Source organism: Cyprinus carpio, chromosome A14 (genome assembly GCF_018340385.1).
Source record: "Cyprinus carpio isolate SPL01 chromosome A14, ASM1834038v1, whole genome shotgun sequence".
NCBI lineage: Eukaryota > Metazoa > Chordata > Actinopteri > Cypriniformes > Cyprinidae > Cyprinus > Cyprinus carpio.
Genome location: NC_056585.1, coordinates 23,639,259 through 23,648,012, shown reverse-complemented (window position 1 = coordinate 23,648,012; position 8,754 = coordinate 23,639,259).

Genomic DNA, 8,754 nt, shown 5'->3' with positions numbered 1-8,754 from the left:
ACAGACCTCCCTGCTCGTCTGAGCCTCAAAAAAGCTCACCCCCCACCAAAGCCATCAGAAAAATCAGAATTCTAGAGCAAAAATTATTTCATGTGATTTTCCCTCCTCTGGTTTTCAGGCTTGGTTTGACATCCTCCCTTTATCCCCCTTGCTCTCTCTGCTCTCCGTTACTCAGACACCATCCCCTCCTGCTGGAGACTCGAGGTACTGCATGCGAACTCAAGCGGGCACCAGCAGCGCAGGTGGGCTAGACAAAGCACGTTTAACCCCAGAGCACAGCATCAGCGCTTCCCGGGCTTTTGTGTTGACACAGATGAGTGAAAATCGAGACGCTCTTTAGTGTTTGTTCAGCCTTTCTATTGTGCTAGTCACGTGTCACAGTAGCAGTAATTCATCAGCCAACACATGTGGGTCATGAATCAGATCTAATCTACATATGCTGGTTGTAAACATTCTTTCATTGTGTCTGTGTGATGCAGAATGGGTGACATTGATTCAGAGGGTGTGTGTAGGGGCCTTGGGGATGAGTCAGGATAGTTTATTGGTGAGGTTGACTCATTTGTTACATCTTTTTTTTCCTTAAAATTTTAGATTTCAAGTTTTAGATTTTAGGTGCTAATGGGTTAAATTAGGAGAAATATCTTTGCTAAGAGGATTTAAGTGAGATCTCACTGTGCTGTGCAGTCAAAGTTGTCCTTAAATTCATCCTCTTTAAAGAAAGACCTCTTTAGCTATCAAAATACTACTTATGTGATTGTATAAAACATTGCTTTCGAACCTCAAACCAGCCATTGTAAAAAAAACATTGCTTTCGAACCTCAAACCAGCCATTGTAGGTGATTTTCCAATTATTATAATAAACTATAAATTATATTATTATTATTAGATATAATGTGATAGATTTTATATGATAGATATGCTATAATATGATTTTTTTTTTTTACTTGAAGTTATAAATAATATTTATTTTTTTAAAAACTACATAAAGTTATAAAATACTTATTTTTATTTTTATTATTCTATTGACAATAAATTATGCACCATTCAAATAAATGCAGTTCTTTTCAAATATTATTGGTTTTGTATGAAATTTTTAAGCTGTTTTATTAATTTGTTTTATTAATTAATGTTTATATTAAGGTTTATGTAGAAATTATTGAGTTGTTTTTAATATTTATTAGAATATGTGTGACGCTGATAATATTAAGACACCTGACTAATGGCTGCTGAAAATTAAAGCTATTTCCATCATATTTTAAATAGTGTTGCATTTTAAAGTATATTTAAATAAATTTAAATAAAAACCTTGCGTAATGTTGCATTTTAAAGTATATTTTTATAAATTTAAATTGAAACCTTGTGTTGTCGATTTTGCTGTATGTAGCTATTTTTATTTATTTATAATATATACAAATAACAGTTGCATTTTCAACTGTAATATTAAGTATAGTAAAAAAAAAAAAAACTTTGAAAAAGACGTATTGAGACAGCTGTTCCATTCACTTGCACTCTGTCCAGCTGTTTTTGAACACTAGAACACTAGTCTTGTGTGAACGCCTTTAAATCAGCATAATTATACAGGGCTTCCTTAAGGTCATTACGTCATTTAGACAACCTGCAGAATAGTGGTTTATGAAAATATGTCGTTTTGCACATCTCTAATGGGGGCAGCATGATAAAGTCCCCGTGGGCTTGCATGCAGAGCTCTTGAAAAGGATGTGTGTTCATGTGTGTCATGGGTGCACTATTAAGCATGTGTGTGAGCAGATGGTTGTAAAGCTCTGTGTGATGCGGGTGCTGCTTGATTTCCATCTCGACCCACACGTCTTCTCTCGTTTTCTCATTCGCTCCCTCTGTTTTTCTCACTTGCTCCTTCTCTTTCTCATCTTGGCCTCTTTCTCGATCAACTGATGGTTGTAAACTCAGTGATTGACCTTTCTGCTGACAGTATTTACAACTTAATCACATCCTCTGTAGCTAGTTCTCCCTTGGCTCCTCCATGGCATATGCTGTTTTTGCAGCCTCACTCCTTCACTCTGTCAACCCTCTTCACACATTTACTCATTTTTTTAACACTTACTATTAACTTCCGCTGCTCTTCCATTTGGTTTGAGCCAGAGCGGAGTTGTTTTAGTGAGAGGATGACTGAGCTACTTGGGTTCCTAATGCTTTTGGGGTGATCTGTGAGGACGGGACGTCCTCAATCACACTTGAAAGCATTTGTTGTTGTTTTTTAGATTATGCATTTGGCCTCTTTGCACCTCTCTAGCGCTCTGTCCTTCACAATGAAGGTCATTGGGAGATTGAGTCCAGCCTACTGTGTCTCTGTGGAGCTTTCTGGGTGGATGGAGGACGAGCGGTGTTGTAAATCAGACGTCCCAGCATCCCTGTATCAGCAGCAGAAAGGGAGAATGCAGATATGCAGCTAAGCTGCTAATGCTTTGGCAATACCAATGCACAATTACTTATCATGCCAATAAAGCACATTAAACTGAAACTGAGAACGAGATGAAGAGGGGGAGAATATGTGTTTTGTGTGTGCATTTCTCCTCGTCTCTACTCTTCTTGTACTTTCTCTTCCTGCCTCTTCTTTTGTCCCATTTCTTGTCTCATCTCATTTTCTCGTGTTTTATCTAAAAACAAAAATTGTTGATGCAACTTTCTTTTTCAGCTTGCCTCTTCTTGTCTCAGTTTGCCTTGTCTCATATCTTCACTTTTTTTCTTCCTGTATGGTCTTGCCTTGCTTCATTTTGTATCACGTTGCCAACATGTCTCTTCTCTTGTTTATTTTTGTCTCGTCATGGTTTGTCTCTTTTATTGTCTCCTCTTGTCTTATTTTGTCTCAACTGGCCTCTTTTCTCATTTTGTCTTGTCTTCAGACTCTGTCTTGCCAACTTGTCTAACCTTTTCTTTCCTTGAATCAATTCAGTTTGTCTTTTTTCTCTCTTCTCCTTTCACATTTTTATTGTTTCTCTTCTTGTTGTTTACTCCTCACCTCTAAACATGCTGATGTGTTTCTTCACTTTTTTCATTTTGTCTCGTCTTGGTTTGTCTCATTTTGTCTCTTCTCTTGTCTCATTTACCTTGTATTTTTCTCTTGTCTCATTTTGAAATCAACTGGTCTTCTCTTATTTTGTCTTGACATGCTTTATCTTTCCATTTCAGTTTGTTTTGCCTCTTTTTTTAGTATTGTCTTTTCTGTTCCTTGTATTCTTTTCTCTCTTCTTCTCTTCAGTTTGTGTTACTGTTAACTAGATGAAGAGAAACCAAGAGCATGTGACACTGTATAAAGAATGAGTGTTCAGTATTAACTGAACTGTCGTATGGCAAATCTTTTTAAAGCCTGTCAACACATGCACATTATGTACTTCACAATAACAATATGTGTGATTAGTCTCTAACACTTGAATATTAAATGGCTGAAAATGCCATATGAAATGTTCCCTCTGCCCACATAATGGCACATTGTAAATGTGCAGTTGATTCATATGTTGAATTCACAGTCAAGTGAGGTGAGTCGACAGTTGAATAATTAGCTCAGTTAAACTCAACTGCCTAATATCCCTTTGTGACACACACAGCAGACACGGCCAACTGCTGTAAACAGCATTTGTTCTGCTGTAATCAGGTGCTGTTACAGCCAGAAGAATGAGGGGAAAATTAGCATGGCGAGGCCTTGGAGAGACAATCTCGAGATTTGAGTGTTTAAACCCATCATTGGTTCACCTGTCATCTCCTCCATGTGTGCAGCACTTTCACAGATGTGCAGAAAAGAAAGGGAAATGTTTGCGTTTGAGAGTATTTGTGTGTTAAGAGTAGGCGATATGAGCAATCTTGTGTGTGTGTGTGTGTGTATATATAAAGACTTCAGATGTGAAAACCTCAAAGTCCATCACTGATTTCTTTTTCTTTTCTTTTTTTTTCTTAGTATTTTTAACAGACTCCAAAGTTTAGGTTAAGTAATTTCACTTCAGTGGCAATAAGAAGGTTATTAGTCAGTTATTAAATGGCTAATTTTCGAAATGATATCCAATGTTATTTTAATAGAAGCCTGATACAAATGCTCCTTCAAAAGAAAAACTCTCAGGTGGACTTTTTGCGATTTACTTTTTCTTATAGAAATGCTTTATACAAGGTATTTATTGCATAAGGAAATGCCTGTTTTGTGAGTTTTTTTCTTACTTGATTGCTTTCTATTTTATTTGGAAATCGATAGACACGAACCAAAACATTATTCATATGATTTAATAAAATGTCAACAGTGCTAAAACAGATTCACATTATATGACACTTGAGTAAAAACTAAAAGATTCTGCAGTAAAACAAAAACTAAAACTGACAGTTTTGACTTGGTGTTGTATAATACATAAAATGGAATTATATTTTAGTTGTACTTATTTATCTTCTTCACTGCAAAAAAATGCTTTTCTCATTAGATTTTTTTTTGTCTTGTTTCAAGACAAAATATGTAAAAATTCTTAAATGAAGAAGGATTTTCTAGAAAAGTAAAAATTAGTGTCTTGTTTTCAGAAAAAAACATCAAAAGTGAGTGAGTTTTTGCATGAAAAAAATAATAATAATCTGCCAATGGGGTAAGCAAAATAATCTTGTTTTCTGTTTGAAATAAGGTTATTTTGCTTACCCCATTGGCAAATTATTTTGCTTGTTCTAAGCAAAACTCACTTACTTTCGTTTTTTTTTTCTGAAAACAAGACAATCATTTTTAAAATCCTTGATTTAAGAATTTTTTTGATATTTTGGCTATAAACAAGAACAAAAAACTAAGTAAGAAAAGCATTTTTTGCAGTGTTCTTGCCTTGCTGTGACACGTCTGGCTGTGTATATTCACATTGTTTCTCAATCTTCCTAAGTATCACATGTAAATAGCATAAATTAGCCCATCCCACTAACATCTACACAAATACATCTACTGCGATATTAACAGTATAGCAAAACCTTTACCAACTGGCACATTTGTAGTGTCTCATGGCATAAACAGCCATACCGTCCAGCCCTAGTGTGTGTTTATTTGATTAGGCATGTCGATATTAGTGTGTTATGAGTGTATGTGTTTAAGTATGTGTGTTTAGTGGGCCTGGCCTGTTGCTATGGTTGGATGGAGGTATTCATTTTCTCTGCAGTAATTTGGCCGCTGATTGTGTGTGTGTGTATGTGTGTGTGTGTGTGTGTGTGTTTGACTGTCTGGCAAGCTGGCCAGTTTCACGCATCATTTCCCTGGCTGCTCGCTCGAGAACTGCTGCTGCATGTGAACCAGCTACGCATCTCACAAACCAGCATTTCTACACCTCCCCGTGTCCCATGGATCCTCTGTCTCCTTCACCTAATCTCTCTCCTCCTGTCCCCTGTGCTGTTGCGGGTGATGTAATCTGGGTGGTGTGATTGCTCATTGTCATATATTAAACTCTTGTTGTGTTCCAGATATATCGAGTCTCTCGGGGCCACGAGACTCAGTAGCACAGCGGTCCCCTGGTGCCAAGAGGAACGAAGCCCCCTGGCCAACACTCATTAAGCATTTTGTGTGGCTATTCAGGTAGCTAGTGCTGTCACGTCTGCGTAAGGAAAGCCTCTTGGCGCCCGTGACGCCGTGTGACAGCTTGGCTGTCAGTGCAGATCGACCTAAAGATTGCTCTCTACAATGAGAGCGAGAACTTCGGTTAGAGCCAGCTGTCAGCGGCACGTCTCCTCACCCAGACGCGAGCGAACGGCAAGCTCACCTGTACCTAAACTCGAGAAGGACACACCTGAATGCAAGCGCAGGTGAAAATGACACTCAGCCGAAGCCGTTCCCACCCTGTCTTCAGGAGGAGCAGGAGGGGGTTAGTCGCTAACGCTTGTTTGCCCTCCACTTCCCGAGATCGACATCCTTATGCGGCTTTGATGTGCACAAGATTCAGGTTTGACTGTCAGAAGGACTGAGCGGCTTGCGAGAAAGGTCATACGGATGAGAAAGGATGTGTGAATGAGCGCAGAATTTGGGAAATAGATTTTAGGCCGTTTGTCATAAAAGAGATTGATATGAGAGACAGTTTATGCCTCAGAGTCTTGCGCGCCTGTGTATACATGTGTTTGTGTGTGTGTTTTCGGGAGACAGATGCCTGAGAAAGGATATCTGTGTAATATTGTGTATTGAGCTATTATCTGAGCAGATGCTAATGATGGGGAGAGGGGCGACGGCAATGTGACCTTGCCTTGGGGACGATAACAGCATGAAATCCAGCCCCCTGCATCTGTGTGTGTTTGGCTCTATGGAACGGCAGTCAGTTAAATGGGCAAAGAGGCTTGGAGACAAGAGGGCAGTGTGGCGTTTTCATCCATCATTCTTGATCACCCAGTGACGCCACCTCTCAACACTGAGCGCATCTGTCGTTTCACTCACACTTGCGTACATAAGCAAGCTCAGATGCATTTGCTGGAGATTTTTTTTCTTTTGCGTAGCTGTTTTATGTCATTTGTATCTGTTATTGATTTTTTTTAGTATTTGATTATTTTTGTGATTTATATCAATAAATAATATAATTATTTGAGGAAGTAATGTAAAAGTAAATGTCAAAAGTAACAAAGACATTTATCAAATTTACAAAAGAATTCTATTAAAATTAATGCTGTGTCCAGTTTGAGCTTCAAATAATACTGGATATACATATAAAAAATACAAATGTGGCAGCACAACTTTGACACAGTAAATTTTATTTTTGAGAGACTTCTATCAAAACGTCAGTTTTCATACTTGCCTGGACCTTGTTATTAGTAGTAAGTGGTTATACATGGGTTAATTCACATCTGGTTAATTATAATTAATTTTAAAATAAAATTAAAAAAACTGTAAAATATTTTTATATGTTTTTATTATTGAATGTAAGTAGTCATACATGCATACACACCATATTTTAATTTAGTGATTTAATGTACTAAAAATAACTCAAAATATTTAAATATGGAGTAACCCTTAAAAAGAGACCCTAAAATAAAGTGTTACCTTTAAACCTACTGAAAAAAAAAAATAAAATAAAAACTCATTTAAAATATTAATAAAAACTATAATAGTATTTTGAAGATGCTAAAATAACTTTAATACAGACAGACGCACACACACACATCTATATATGTAAAGTAGATGTTTGTGTATAATTTGCAAGTGTGTGTTCATGCATTTACATGTGTTGTCCTCATTCAGCATGTGGATTGCACAAAGGTAACGCAGGGCCGCTCTTGGCCATGTGCCGTCAGAAGCAGCGTGCTGTTAGCATTCCTTGCACTGACTCCAGACTGGTATTGATCTGCCATCCTTTCCATTCATTGCCAATTCTTTCAGCAGCACACGCCAATACACCTGCCCCTGCAAACATCCACACACGTACTGGCACACTGTATTAACAGGTGTGTCCGTAGATTCATTCACACGCTAAGCCCCCAGTCGTATGCCTCCGTCACATTCAATAAGCACATCCCGCTATAGGAACTCGCTGGATACGAGGGCTTTGTTTTCAGAGTGATGTTTCCTGTGGATCTCAGATACGCTCTCTTGCCACCGTACTCTCTTAAACCTGGCAGGTGTGGACACAGATGGCGCACGGGCTTATCGAATATCAAAACACACAAAAAAGGAAGAAAATCCTTTAAGTGCTGCGGTGGGGGAAGGGGACTATTTATTTTCTGTTCTTTGTCCTCCTGGGAGCCGAGTGTGTGGGGCTTGTGTCCCGATCCTGAGTTTTGAGTTTGTCAATGGCAGGGCTTTGAATTTCAAACAGATCAATGGGTAGAAGCAGAGGCCTGAGCCTAGTGAGTTTCACTGGAAGAAACTCTCTTCCTCTGCTATTGTGATGGCTCAACACCCTGCTGTCCACATTATGGCCTGTGCACACACCATCTACTCAAGTTCTGCCACGTCCACGCAGTCACTGTGTGTTACAGTGGCCTCGCTGTGAGCCACCCTGCTAGTAAGTGCTGTCAAAGCTAGAGGAAGTGCAGTCCAGCTTGCTGAGACATGGATTTGGGCAGAGCTGCTTCCCACTGGCTCCATGCAGGAGTGCAGCTCTCCGGCTTTGATTTGGAGCGGCTGTGATGGATGATCTCAGACCTGTGTGTGCACAGTTGCTTGACACAATGCACCAGCATCTTCTTTTGAACCAGAGGTGTGGCATAGCAAACTCTAAACCCAGCAAGAAATAAATAGTCAACATGAAATCAAAATGGATTTATTTATTGTTTGTTAACCAGAGAACGCTCATTGATGTTGTACAGTTAAATGAGTATGTGTAGTTTACTCTTTGTATTGGCTAATGAGACTAATTGCATGCAAAAAAGTCAGTATAAGTGTGTAGTTTATTCTTGGTTAAATTTGCAAAGTTAGTTTTAGTTTTTTGTTTTTTTTTTGTTTAAATTTGCACTTGGTGTTTTTTTTTATACACTTGGTGTTTTTTTTTTTTTATTATTATTATTTTTTTGGATTTTGATTTTTTTTTTGTTGTTAATTTTTTTGTCCTTAGATTTTCTGACAGTTGAACAGGAATGAAGCTGTATGTGACAGTTGAGCAGTAGCCTTAGATTTTCTGACAGTTGAACAGGAATGAAGCTGTTCTGGTTATGTGCAATAGCAAAATTATGTTTAGGCTGCATCATACATTTTTCCACATGCATTACCATGCATCGCATTACAGAAGTAAAATAGGTTGAAAATGCTCTTTCATGTTGACTTTAGACAGAAATCTTGAGAGATTGTGTTTTGCATTCAGA